At 38.7% G+C, this 14,653-nt stretch overlaps 2 pseudogenes; one reads left to right on the top strand and one right to left on the bottom strand.

The window, feature by feature from the left end:
• Positions 1 to 585: 585 nt before the first annotated feature.
• LOC110215087 (F-box only protein 38 pseudogene) lies at positions 586 to 3,647 on the bottom strand (annotated as a pseudogene).
• A 3,104-nt stretch (positions 3,648 to 6,751) lies between these two features.
• Positions 6,752 to 7,059, top strand: LOC110215110 (ATP synthase F(1) complex subunit epsilon, mitochondrial-like; annotated as a pseudogene).
• The last annotated feature ends 7,594 nt before the right edge of the window (positions 7,060 to 14,653 follow it).

Raw genomic sequence — 14,653 nt, forward strand, 5'->3', positions numbered from 1 at the left:
TATTGTCTCATACAGAAAATCTTATTCCACCCTCTCCAATCGTGTTCTCCTATGGTATAGCACTCAATTTTTTTTTAATGCACAAGAACCATGAAAACTGCTTAATAGATTTACTCAAACAAACTTAGTTAAGAAGAAAAAGGTACAGATTTCAGAAGATGCTGATGATTTTTCTGAATGCAGCAACTGAAGTCGTGGCTTGGCAAATGAAGAGACACTTAGGAATGAAAAGAGCCAAGAAGAAACAAACAACTGTGTCTCAGCTCTTCTGCATTACCTGCTTTCATTAACATGAATTTTTAAATTAAATTGCATAAACATATAATATAAAGCCTGAGGTCCAAGAAACTTCTTCCCCCCTCCATTTTCCCATTATGTACAAATCTTTGTACATGCTTCTAACGTTCTTATATATTTACTACATACTCTAAACAAAAACAGGCTAGGATCCCTGAACCCTTTTGAGGATTTGGCCCTGAGAAATTGTAGTGCACTAAGGTAGTCTGACATATCCTCTTATTTTCTGCCAGAGGAGTAGCTGGAAAGTGGGAGTGACCAGTGGCTGGTGGAGCACACTCAACCCCATCATATGTAGTCATCCTCTACTGGCTCTACATTGACATCGCAATACTGGCTAAAAATGGTCATCATTCACTGAAAAACTCCTTTCTTCATCTGAAGCAACTTTGAATTTCCTCCTCTATTGTTGCCATACACATGTTGGCAGACTTTTGCCCTTTCGTCTGAGGATCATAAATGGTCGTTCTTTCATCATCCTTAAAGTCATATTTTGAATAGCTGTTAGGCTCTGCTGTCCATAGTGACCTCAGCCATAGAAGTCTATAATCATGGAATATAAGGCTCCATCCATAACACCTTCTAGAATATAAATCTCTTTTCCCCAAGGGAACTTGGTATATTTCTTCAGGTCTCCTTCACTTTATGTGGCTTCAGGAAAGAACTCATATTTACTTAGTTCTAGATGGATGTTTGCTACTATATCCATCCAATGGTGAATGTGAACTCTTTTCCATACATTGGAAGGTTACTAAATTTGTGAATAATACAGATGTGATAGGGACCACTGAATATCTTCTACTCCAAAGTTGGAGTGTTGACCTGCTGCATTGGGCAAAAAGGTATAAGATTTGATTTCTTTTTGGTGGAATACTTACAATTTGATCTAGTACCTGACTTATGTTCAATTTCTGGCTCTGAGCAGTCAGATTGGTTTGCAATTGGTGTATTCTTGACTTTAAGTACTTTAGGGCTTGACATCTTGCAGAATGAATGAACATCATCTTAGGACAATCTTTTAGTATTTTATCTGTGATTCCACAGTTGGTCATTGTGATTCCAATAAGATTTTTGAATTTCAAACACTGCACATGATCATCTTTGATAATAGGCAATGTTCATGGACATATTAGTTGTACTTTTCCACATCACAACATGGCTTTGGTTTGGCAACCTCTGATTCAGATACCAGTGGTCCATGGGAATGTTTGTTCCTGGCTCTCATGGGAGGTCTTTGAGGGTAGTCTTCATTATACTCCATTTCAAAACTCTCAGTTGGGAGAATCCTAAAGAAAAATTTTGATCCACAGGGACCTTTTACAACACAGTCTCTACTGGTCAAAGGCTATTCATCATTAGAACCTGCTAGTTCTGCTATATGCTTCCTGAAATCTGTTGCAGAAAACTGAGTTTTCTCTATCAATGACCCTTGAACTTTCAGTCTTATAAGGAGAGCAGATACATGGCTGGGATGGGTCTAGTGCTGTGGTGCTGGGCTCACCAAAGTTTCCAGTTCCAACCCTTACAAAATCAGGGCTTTGAGAAGCAGTATTGCATAAGGGGGATCATAGGACCTGTACTATTATCACAACTGGGATAAATATCTTTGCTTTTCTTCTTCTTGTGTATGTTGCTGGGTGCTTTCATATCTGCTTGGATCTGTTTGCTTGTGACCTGGCAGCCTTTCTCAAAGCTATTTTCTTTGCTAGAGATGATTTCATGTGGCCCATTTCATGAGAGGAGTTGCATCTCTTTAGAAATGGCATCTTGCCTTTTTCGCCCACTGGGAATTGCCTGTATTCTGCTGGCTTTCTGATTTTGTCTTTTTTGTCAAAGTAGTTCTGAGAATTATTCTTAGCAATGCAGGTTCCAGGGACTCCCATACTCTCTTTCTCATCTTTGTTGTCTGAATCAGGAAGGGTAATTGGTGGTGCTTTTGCAGCATGCCAAAGATTACTGAGCCCTGTTTGCTTTTCACCAACCTCTATGGGTTGATGGATTGGTAGGTTTCCCACAAACTCCATGGAACAAACAGCCTGGCTGTGAATTGGGCCTTCATTTCTGCTCTATCTTTGAAAGGCACTTCTTATATTTCATTCAATGCCTCAACTGCAATCTCTTGATCTGTGGCCTGTTTGTCCTAGTAGTCTTATTCTCCTCATTCTGGTTATTGACCTTCTGGGAATTACTATTGGACACATTGGGGCTGATGTTTTGATGATGGTCATTTTCATTATTGGAATTCTTGTTGCTCACAAGAGCTGATGAAATGTCAATCCCTGTACCTGCAATCCGACCAACACGTCCACAATCCTTGGATGGTTCTCAAAACCTCCAGGCTAAAGAAATAAACTTCAGGATTGGCAACAATTCTACCAACTGATGGAAAGTTTCAAGTTTTATTGTATAATGTCTCACCAAGGTAATACGGTCAATAAGCTTGAATGGTCTGTGATCCAATTATCTGGAATATGCAAATGAAGGCAATTATAAATGAGCAGGTATTTGATATAGGAAAAAACAAACCTCATTGACAGCCTTTGTTCTGTTAACTGTGAGAATGCCAGGATTTTCTACAACATCAGCTAGGCCTTCACCAATTCATCGCCTGTCATTTTTCACCGAAGTAAAAACTCATTTACATATCCTAAGGGGAGGGTTTCAAACTGTGGGAACTCCAATTCTGCCATCTTTAGTGCAGAAAAGATGTCATTTTTGGTTAGAGAAGGCTGTATTCTAACTTCATGTAGCCTTCAAGCAGCAGTGTTGATGAGGTAGCCAAGATTTACTTCAAGAACAGCTCCAAAACAATAGCATACAAACTTCAAAAACAACCTGATCACCAATGGTATCCAGCTATGTGTTGGATTGTTGGATGAGACTTTCAAGGAAAGGAACTTGAACCAATTCTAATTGTTCCAGGTTTCAAGCAGAAGCTAATCCTGTTATCGGTGGTGAGTATTTCAAAGAGTTTGTAGACCCTCTTTCCTCATGACAAAAGTGCATATGCTGATGCAAAGGAAATCTTTAAAAGACTGGGGCTTGGTGAATTTCGCCCACTTCAAATACAGGTGCCTAAGCATTGGGATACAAGGAATTTTAGGAACATTCATCCCTACTAGATGCAAGATTTGAATTTTGGCTCTGATGAGAATTTTCAGTTTGTTTTCAGAAGAGATGGGAAAAACTTCATTATGATTATGAAACTTCCCCAAAATATGAACTTGAGGTTTATACATCCAGATGGCTTCCACTATCTCCAAATGTGGTCTCGTGCCCAGGAAGTTTGAGCAAGCCTTCAAGATTTCTCACATATCAGGAATGCTAAAGGCCTCATGGCTATGGACCATTGCCTCTCAAGGTAAATGACATAGAACTGCTTCTTGAGTGTTAGAACTGGAATCAGTTGGTATATGTTCCCACAAGTGGCCTGCACAAGAATCTACAATTTTCACTACTGGGCCATTGCCTCCTTCAGCTTCTGGAAGGGGCATTCCATACATGATATCCTCCACAGTGAGATACCTAAAGATATGGCAGAGTACTTCATGTGAAAGCTGGTTCACGTAATCTTTTGTTTTATCTGATTTTGTCACCTCAGGGTTTCCTTTCTTGGGAGACATACTTTCACAGTTATCCTTCATGGGCTTATCCTCGTGATGATTCCAGGAAAAAATGACCAATTGCAACTTGGTTGGTTATTTGAGTTCAAAATTGCAGTCACCTAGAGGCCAAGGCTATGGTGCAGGCACCCTGGAGGACCGTGTTCTAGCTGTTTGGCTGCAGGGAGACACCAGAACAACAATAACAACAAGGGTTTGGCATGAGGTCTCTGCACAGAGAGAAGGACTTCCAGAACAGGCGATGGGAGATAAACCTTGTCACATGTATTTCTTACATCTGGGCCTCACTACTGTTATGTTTTAAGTTTAAGCCAACTCCTCCCATGGATGCTGTATGTACTTGTGGGGAGTGAAACGGGTTCCTAGAAGAAGATTTTGTATTAATTGTCTTTACCATGAGATTTCAGAGTAGTAGTAGCTGCCCTTTGGGGATCCAACCTGTCAATTCAAACAGAACTTGGGAAATGCTGCTATTATTTCTTTTCTCCTCCTCTTCCTCCTCCTCCTCCTTCATTATTTCTTTTTAAAGCTGAGACAATTTACTTTTGTCCCGTGTAGTTTTTTTTTAATTTCTTGAAATGTAGCTCTGAACAAAAGGCTTAAAAAAGCCCATTGCATTTTAAATGGAGCTACTTGATTACTCTTTAAACTCAAATCATTCTGACTTTCATTGAATGGCCAATAATAGGCCCAGACCAAGCCTCTGTGGCTCATTGTTTAGATTTTGATGGCTTAGAACAAGTGTAAATAGAAATTGTTTTCTGTTCAGGCTAGAAACTCTGGGGGTCTTGATATCTTTAGGATGGTAAATTGGGCCACCTTTTGTTTCAGTTCTTACCTAGCCCTTATTCATTGAATGGGTATGACCTCAGACAAACTGAGACCTGGGAAAGACCTTAATTTAGAAAGGCCAAAGTCACCCACTGCATTCTGGGCCATCATCAATTGTCTTGACTTTCATCTTGCTATGGACTCTAATGACTCTGGAGGACAGAGCAAGGCTGATGGCTATGCTCAGCTCTGCCTCACTCCAATTCATGAAATCACTCTCGTGATGTCATTGGTCCTCTTTGAGAATGAAGGACAAACAACAACAATCATAGAGGAAACATGGACTCAGAAGAGGTGCAGTTGCCATGGCTGGACCCAGGCTGGAGCCTCAGAAAACTCAGCTGGTGCTAATCATTGTAATTTTTAGTATCATGGCAATGCATTTTAATGAATTTTCTTAGAGAACGTAAGCCATGATAATGAAGGTTACTATTATTGGACCCTGGGGAATAGTACGGAAATTTTATTGTACAAAGGTAGCTAGCTACTTGATGAAGTCTCCCTAGTCTCCTTTATAGCTAAATAATGGACCAGATATTTTGTTTGTTTTACAGGGCTGAGATGCTATTGTCACCCCCAGATAAAAAAGACAGAGTTTGTTCTAAGAGACAAACAGATTAGGGCGTGTGTGTCAAGTTTTTATTTCTCTCAAGCTGGTTTGACATGCATTGCATGGGAGTTCAGTCCTTAAGGGTGCCAGTTCAGAACTGGCTCAATTTGGGATTTGGGGGTACAGGGTTACACGTCCTTTGAAGAGTAGTGTTCCCAAGGGGTGCCAATCAACTCTGATTGGTCAACACACTGGGAGGTGGCCTATATTAAAATGAGATCTTGATTTAGGTCACTTAATCTTAGTCAAAAAGGGCTGATATCACCCAGCCATCCAGACAGAGGAAATACCACCCCCAGTCTTGGGCTATCTAGGCAGAAGAATCTGTCTCCACCCAAACCTGAGCAGATTAAATCAACCCAGGCTTGGGTTGGAATTTGACCAAGATAAGACTCCATGCAATCTTACTATCAGTAATATCCTTCTGAAGAACTTTTCAGAAGGGGGATGGCTGGGGGGAAGCTCTGAGAATCATTTTTCACGCTATACATACATGTTACAAACTGGGAAAACTTACAAAAAACAGTCTCCTCAAAACACATCTCCTTTTGTCCCCTTGGATCTTGCCAGCTTTGATGCAGGCAGAAGTTGGACTCCCCCCAGTTAGAGCCCAGTCTGTGTTTATGCAGCCTTCTTTAAATGCTTTCAAAAATGGAAAGAATTCCCTGAGAACCATTAATCAAAGTTATGTCATGCCTAGCTACAGAACTGTAAGAATTGGGCCCTTGGTTGTCATGGGCTGCCCTAGTTTGGTGATCTTTCTATTGGTTCATAGCTCAGTTCTCTAGAAGGCATTAAAATCTGTTGCTGAGATTTTGATGGGAGTTTTTTTTTCTAATTAGGTTGGCTATATTTGGTATATATTTCTCCAGGCAGACTAAGATAAACAAAAAACTATCTCATTTGATTATTTTACCTGGTAAATTTTACCTTTCCTTGTTCTAGACAAGACCTTATGGCAATTCGTTTTCACTTCATGCTCATAACTGAACCAGTCAGTATTTGTGGAATTCTTAAGGCCACATATCTTCTATGTTGACTTTTGTATTTGGAACAGTGCCAGGTTTTTTTTTTTTTTGGGGGCAATTCTAACTGGTATTCCAGAACAGGGAAATGTGACATATGTGACATATATTAGGATGTAACTTTTAAGATTTCTTTTTCTTTTTTTCCTTCCTTCCTTCCTTCCTCCCTTCCTTCCTTCCTGCCCTGGCTGTTTCTAAAAGTCAAATATTTAGACAAACATGTGGATTCTTAGATCTAAAGCAATCACTTTTTTCTTTCTTTCTTTTTTTTTTAAATAAACTGGTATTTATTTTCTATCTCTCCTAACTACTCCCCATTTAAAATTTAAAAAAAAAAAGGTTGGTCACCTGCCTTCCCTGCAGCCATGGTGGCCTATTGGAGACAGGCTGGACTCAGCTATATCTGATATTCCCAGATCTGTGCAAAAGCAGTAAGAGATGCACTGAAGACTGAATTCAAAGCAAATGCTGAAAAAGCTTCTGGCAGCAGTGTAAAAATAGTGAAAGTTAAAAAGGAATAATATAACCTGACTAATGCTACATTTTCAAAGTGAAGCTTTCAGTTATATGTTATGGCAGATTGGAAATTGTCTCACTTCACGTTTTGCTATTGAGAGGAAAACACCTGAATGTAAATTGACATGCCAATAAATTAAGCCCTGGTTCAATAAAAAAAAAATTAAAAAAAAAAAGGAAAACCCTTGTAACAAATATGCACAACCAAGCAAAATAAATTCCTAGGTTGTACATTTCCAAAAATGTACTTTCATTCTGCACCCTTTCCATTAGGAGGTGAGTAGAATAGTTCATTATCAGCCCTGTGGAATCGTGGTTGGTCACTGCATGGTTTAGAATTCTTAAGTCTTCCAAAGTTGTTTGTATTTGCAATACTTTTTTATTGTATAGATTGTTCTCTTTTTCTTGCTTACTTTACTTGGCATCAGTTCATAAATCTTCCCAGGTTTTTATGAGCCCACTCCTTTCATCTTTTCTTACGGCATAATAGTATTCCATTACATTCACATGCCATAATTTGTTCAACCATGTCCTAATTGATAGGCATCTTGTTAGTTTCCAAGTCTTTACCACCACAAAAAGAACTAAAAAAGTAGTTTTCAGTCTCTGACCTCTGCAGCATTAGAAAGTTTGCTGTAAAAGGTCTGAAAATCCATATATGCACCAAGCACTGGCATTTTGTAGGCTGAATAAATATATCTCACATGTATGGCTTACTTTCAAAAAATGTACACAGATGATATTGGAATTAATAAACATAAATTCATTTAAAAACATTACTAAATTCTTAGTAGTTTTTTGTTATATATTTTCTCAATCAATGGATGCGAATAGTATAACTATTATCCTGCGTGGGTCTGTAGAACTTTTGGATGCTAAAAAAGGATCCTAATACTGAGAAAAGTTAGGAACCACTGATCTAAAATTATACTAATTGTTGAATCTCAAAGCAAATAGCAAAGTAGATGTCATAATAAAATTGGGTCTGAGGTCCTTTTCTATGAAATTCATCCTAAAATACTCCCTATTCTCATATCTAGAGATATGTTATATGGAGTTTTTATGTCTGGAGATATCTCAGTTCTCATATCTGGAGAAAACAGAACTCAGCTGTGTTTGAAATCACACTACAGTTGTCAACAGTCACAAAGGCCTCAGGGAAGCAATGCAGCCATGCTTAAGAAGCCTCAGGATTATTTAGGTGGATGTCCATGTGTGTGCTAGACAGGACCATATGTGGGAAATTCCACTTGTGGTCAGGGGGAAGTCATTTTACTTACAGTATAAATTACAAGCCCCAGCAGACTATCATTGATGCTGGGCGAAGCTGGTCAATGGATCTTTGCATAGGTAAAACATAGAAGATAGCAATTAGTTTCTGTATAGTAGCAGAAATTGGGTTGATATGAGGAAATAATTTTTTAAGCCATAATGTACTATAGAAATATGATTTATTTTTAATTTTTAGCTCCTTCTAAAAGCTTCCTTTTGTTTACCTACACTATCTTTTCATTATCATTCAGTTACTTCTTTAAGTAATAGAAGACTGACTGTCCTTTTTGAGACAGGGTGAGTCACCTGGACAAACCACCCCCATGGGAGGCCCGTCTTATTGGATATGAATACACAGAAATATGGGAACTAACTTTTTCTTTATCCTTGACTTTGAAAGGGGGAGGATGATAAAAGGAAGAAATGTGAAAAAAAAGAATTGGATTTCAAAATAAAATGGGAAATCAGAATCTGCCCTTTACTCCCACAGACTGTGCCTTTTACCTGGGAGAAAGAACAGCTATTTTCATTGCCCAGCCCTCTGTCCACCACAGTGTGGCATAATAAATAGAGGGCCTACGTTGGGGCAAGGAAGAGATGAGCTGAAGTCCTAACTGATGAATATTAGTTGTGATAACATGGGTAATCTACTTAACTTCTGTGGCCACTCTCTAAAGTCTAAGATACAGATGAACAGTTGATCTGTATTGGTGGAGGGAGTTTCCATGCTGGTAATTACCTAATGTGATGATCCTTTAGTTTATTGTTTGTCCTTTGTTCTCAAAGATGACCATGACATCAGGAAGGTGATGTCATGGCTTGCAAGTGAATTGGAATTTAAGTGAGGGAGGGCTGGGTAAAAGCACCAGTCTCACTTTCTCCTCCAGAGCCATCTGAGTCCAGTGGCAAGATACAGATCAGAATGACTGGTGATGGTTCCAGATACAGTAGGAGACTTTGGCCTTTTTAAGCTAAATTCTTTCCTAGGTCTCAGTTTGTCTGAGGCAATGCCCATTTAGTGATTAAGTCTAGGTAAGAAATGAGGCAAAGAATGGCCTCTTTTACCTAGCTAAACACACACACACACACACACACACACACACACCCCACAAAACAAAGCAAACCATAATCAATCTGGGAGGGGAAGGCCGCAGGGTTTCTGGCCAAAACAGAGACAATTGCTATTTACACTGACTTTGAGCCATCAGAGCCCTTCTTTCCTTCCCTCCTTCCTTATTTCACTCCTTCTCTCCCTCTCCCTCTGTCCACATAAGGAATCATACCCTTACCTGTGAGTGCTCTGCCCGAAGGAATATAAATTTTAATCACTGAAAACACACAAGATATCTTGGGGTTTCAAGATTTCTTTTTTAAGGACTATGCCTTAAACCCAAATCACTCTGGCTCTCACTGATGGGCCAACAATAGGTTCCAGCCTAAGCCTCACTTAGCACTCTAATGAAATCACAGGTCCAGACCCTTCCTCCCAAAACAAAAATATTTTGGGCATGATAGGAAACTTCCAGCTATACCACATATATTAGAATAGTGAGGCTGGTTTTGGGAACAAGAATACATGCAGGCTTGTAGTGTTGATTTCTCTGGAGTCTCTGTTAATTTGTTACTGTCTCATCATCAAATCTTAATGGAGAATAAAGGTAAGAAGACTTCCGGTGGCAACCAGTTCAGAAACACTCCACTAATTGATAGGAATGTGGCTCAAAGACCAAGCTAACTCTGACAAGAAGAGATAATAATAGCTAGCATTATATAGCACTTTAAAGCTTGCAAAGTACTTTACAAACACTTCATTTTATTCTCACAACAACCCTGGGAGATAGCTGCTATTATTATCTTTATTTTATAGATGAAGAAACAGAGGCACAGAAAGGTTTAATGAATTGCCCAGGGTCACATAGCTAGTGTCTGAAGCTGGCTTTGAACTTGTGTTTTCCTGACTCCAAGTCCAATACTCAATTGGCTGTGCCACCCAGCTGCTTGCATTTCCCATACTTTGGGTGTAAGTCAAGTGTCAGCAACTTTTCTAGACTTTTTTTCCCCTAGACTTTCTAGTGCCATCAATGGAACTAAATAAAGAACCATCTTTGGGTCATGCCAGTGCAAGGGCCCCTCTGTCTTGACTTTCAGCATCTGCCTGGTCTAGAATATTCTCCCTATTCCTTTCCATCTGTCCAAAGCTTACCTGTCCGTCAAGGCCCTGCTCAGGTTCCTCTTGCATGAATCTTTTCCCTGTTATTTCTCATTTCTGAATTCATCTCATTTAGTGTACATACCACCTATTTGACAATTAACCTTCCACTCTTTTCCTTTATATAACATCACTACATTTAGGATGAGAAGAAACCAGGTATATTTTATGAGGTCAAGATTAGATAAGTTTGGCTGATAAGGCACCTCAGTCTTTAGCTGCAGAGGTGAGAAATCAATTGAGTTTAAAGGAAGTATTATGACTCCACTATACGCCCACCTTTACCATTTACAAAGTGAATTGCTTGCAACAAACCTGTGAAGCAGAAAGTCAAAGTATTTTTTATCCCTACTTTATACAGAAGAGCAAATTAAGGCTCAGGGAAATTAAAACTGAACCCTGAGTTCAACTGAATAAAAACAGCACATTTTATAAGACAGAGAAGTGTGATTTAAGAGAATTTTAAATTGCTTTGCTGGGATTAGTGTGTGCTGTGTCTCCTTGTTAAATGACAATACTTTGATATGGAAGAATGTTTTCTTAGGGAAGATTAAAATTGAGTTGCTGCATTCATATCTTTAAAATTCTCTTAAATCACACCTGTCTTATAAAATGGGTCTGTCTCCTGCTAACAAACATCTTACCTAGACATCTTTATTGACCAGATAGGAGGAGTTCATTTTTTTTTTACCCAGTTTTGTTCAGTGGACCTGATATCGTGGTCTACTGGCCAGATGAAACAATTCTGATTTTTGGTACCAGATATATCATAGCTTAGGTTTGTGTTCTACAGGTGTTCTCCCAGCTGGGAAGTTTGGAACCTTGCCACAGTTTTGAGATGATGATTTGGTATAGAAATGTGAGAGTGTTAAAAATAATTCTACATGTTAACAGTGGGTTTTGTCCCTGGTGGGCTCCATATGTATAACATATGACCATTCCGGCAGCTGCTCTATATTTTAACAGGATAGTTATAAAGTTAGAGACATGCATGGCTATTCAAAACATAAGCAGTTGCTTGGAGTCATGGAAACAAGATTCAACACTAAACTTGATTTTTGAAGTTTCCAAAGAAAATAATCTCATCATCCTATGTTCAGGTGGTCTTGGGGTATTGAATGAACTTTCTATATTTTCAGTTTGCTGAAACATTTAGTCCCTAGAGGCAGTGTAGAATAGAAGTTAGCACCATTAGCTTTTTTCTTTTTCTACAGTTTTCATTTAACACATTGTGAAGGAAGTAACAGATATGTTGGGATTCTGCAATAGAATATTACCCTATTCCTGGCTTCTCAGTCAAAGGATTTGTGCAGTGGCAAACTTTAAAGGTTACATCATGTACTTTAAGATCCTTTCCAGTATTAGTGGACAGTGTGTGTGTATGTGTGTGTGTGTGTGTGTGTGTGTGTGTATACACATACATATATATATGTATACATACACAATATGATAATGTGAGGTGTGCTAATACAAAAATACTTATTTTCATAAATATTCTCATAACTCACATTATCATAACTCTCTTTTTTCTCTGGAATGGACCATAAGAGTGTCATTATCTACATTTATAGATAGAATACTTCAAGATCCAGAGAAAATCTTGGCCACGGTTATGGAGATGGTGGTACAATGATGACTAGTACTCCTATACTTCCAACGTTATCAAACATCAACTGTGAATCACACTAAGCTTATGATCAAGTGAATTGGAATTCTATTTAAGTTATTTGAGTATATATTGTAATCTAAACTTTATACAATTTAGCCATGTTGATTTTATATGTATCTATATTTATATTTATATGACATATATATGTATATGTGTGTGTGTATAATTCTTTTATGGCTGATGTATCCAATATCACAGTAGGAGTCATTTTTTCACAGGCCACACTGTTCTCTTCCATGGTTTAGCCCTCTGCATATTTATCCCTCATATTGACTGCAGTGAAAAGGAACTACATAATATAAAAGAAATAGCTATTCAAAGTAAAGTCTACTTTTGAGGCATGAAGACACCATATTGAGAGAACATGGCACCCATCATTATCCACATGAACCATGAGAGATTCAACTTTCTTTCATGTAATAATAATGCAGTTGAAATATTCACCCCACCTCACCTCAGTCTACTTTGTTCCTTCAACAAACTATGGTTTCCTTCACTGATTTTTCTGTCCACCCATCCTGTGCATCAGAGTTCCATGGTTGACAATTACCTGAGTAAGTTAGGGGCAGTCCATGCCAATTTACAGGACATTCTACTGGTATGGAAAAAAAGGGGTATAAAAACTGGGGCTCAACCACCATAGCATCCCTGGGAGGAGGTTTTAGGTATATTAGATCAGATCTGATTATCTTTTGAAACTTATATACCAATCAATTTTGGAAACTTGTAGGCAAGGTCATAACATGATCACACAATACTTGTAGTGAGCCATTTGGCCCTATTAATTAGGACTATTTTCTTTGTACACAGAAATCTTATATTCACTTAATCCTTACCGTAGGGGGTTCACCTTGGTCCCTAAATCCTAATCCATCCTAATAATCTTGGAAGCAATAACAAGATGTAGTCAAAGACAGCTATGACTCACAATAGGCTTCCTCAAGTATCTGGTGGTCTGGAAAGGACCTGTGAGGTGAAGTGAGACAAGGCATAGCACAGGGGGAATGAGGAAGGGAGGTGAAGGGACCATGGATATTATAGCCATAAGAGACAAGAGAAACCACTGAGGAAGGGCCTGTGGAGAAGGGGAAATGAGGCAATTTAGGGTCCAGGGCAAATTATAGAGGAGACATGAGACTGAGGGAGGGAGAGATGAAAACTTCCCTTCTCTGCCCCTCAATTTCTTCATGAGTAAAATGGGTGCATTGTAGATAAGACGTGTCAAGCACACAGCTGTGGGCTGCACATGGCTTACAACACCCTTGGGTGTCACCTGAACTAGATGAAAATGTAATTGGGAAATATTTAACAAGTAATATACAATAAACAGATAATATTGCATTTTAAAACTGTCAATATGTGGCTTGTAGGGATCTTTGTATATAGTTTAGTTGTTCCTGTTTCTGTTTGAGTTTGACATTCCATTAGATGACCTCCAAAATCCTTTCCATCTGTAATATTGTATGTCCTATGAAGGGTTATGGCCCTGAGAAGAGGAAGAGAGGAAAACGTGTGTATCTCAGGTCACAGACTTGAGTTCTGCTTTTGACTCCATCTTGTGACTCAATTCTGGAGCTAGTTCGGTTCCCTTTCTATTCAATTATGGTTCTAGTCTAAATTTGGTCTTGTGAGAAACATTTATTCAATTGTGGGAATTAAGAGAAAACCTTATTGCATTGTTTGAACCTAGGTCTTCATGACTGGGAAACCGGACCATCTCTTCCTGCTGTTTAGAGACCCTTAACCAAGAACCTAGGCTATGCTGGGCAGAAACTCAGTCAGCTCCAAAGAGTGATGCAAGGAATTTTCTCACAATTGTCTGTCTCAAGCAACCCATGTGTCTTATCTGAAAACTAAACAATTATTGTTTCCATGTTCCTTTGTTCATAGACACTTGGGGGGAGGTGGGATACCTCTTTTTCTGAATTACACCTGTTCACTCTCCCCCTCCCAACTTGGAAAGTCCCTAATCTTTTGTCCAGTTAGAAATCAGATTACCTAATGTTATATTATTTCCTTTTAATTAATTGGCCTTTTTTATTAATTATTTTTAATGTATAAAAATCTCTTTCCCCCTCTATTTGGGGTCCATCCCGAAGCTAAGGAAGTGGCCTGGTCCAATTTGTTAGGTAATTAGCATGCATTGCTTAATAAATTGATATTTTTGGAAGATCGAATCTTTCCTTAGTTATTTTATCTTTCACTTGCCACACTTTCTAGACGGGAAGGTAGTGTCTGGTCTCACAATGATGCTGATACAGCACATGAAGCAGCAGTCATGGCTGTGATACCACCGCAATAAAAGAATGATGCTTTGGGTGAAGACGTTACATGAGAGAAACCAACCTTTTGCCAATACCCATTGCTCAATCAAGAGAATTTCCTTGTTCCACCTTGTGGTAACTAACCTAGGTTTTAAACTTTACTGTAAACTACTTCTTGCCTATTTGGATTGGGTTGACAGTTAAACTAGTAACTTTGCATTGACTGGTACAATATTGTTTTGTGGTTTTTTTTTTCCCCTTTATATCAAGATCTGAACCATGCCCTCATTCCTCAGGAGGTTATTTTTACTTGAGTAAATCCTATTAATTGATCTTA

This window comes from Phascolarctos cinereus, unplaced genomic scaffold (genome assembly GCF_003287225.1).
Source record: "Phascolarctos cinereus isolate Bilbo 61053 unplaced genomic scaffold, phaCin_HiC Scaffold_2;HRSCAF=192, whole genome shotgun sequence".
NCBI lineage: Eukaryota > Metazoa > Chordata > Mammalia > Diprotodontia > Phascolarctidae > Phascolarctos > Phascolarctos cinereus.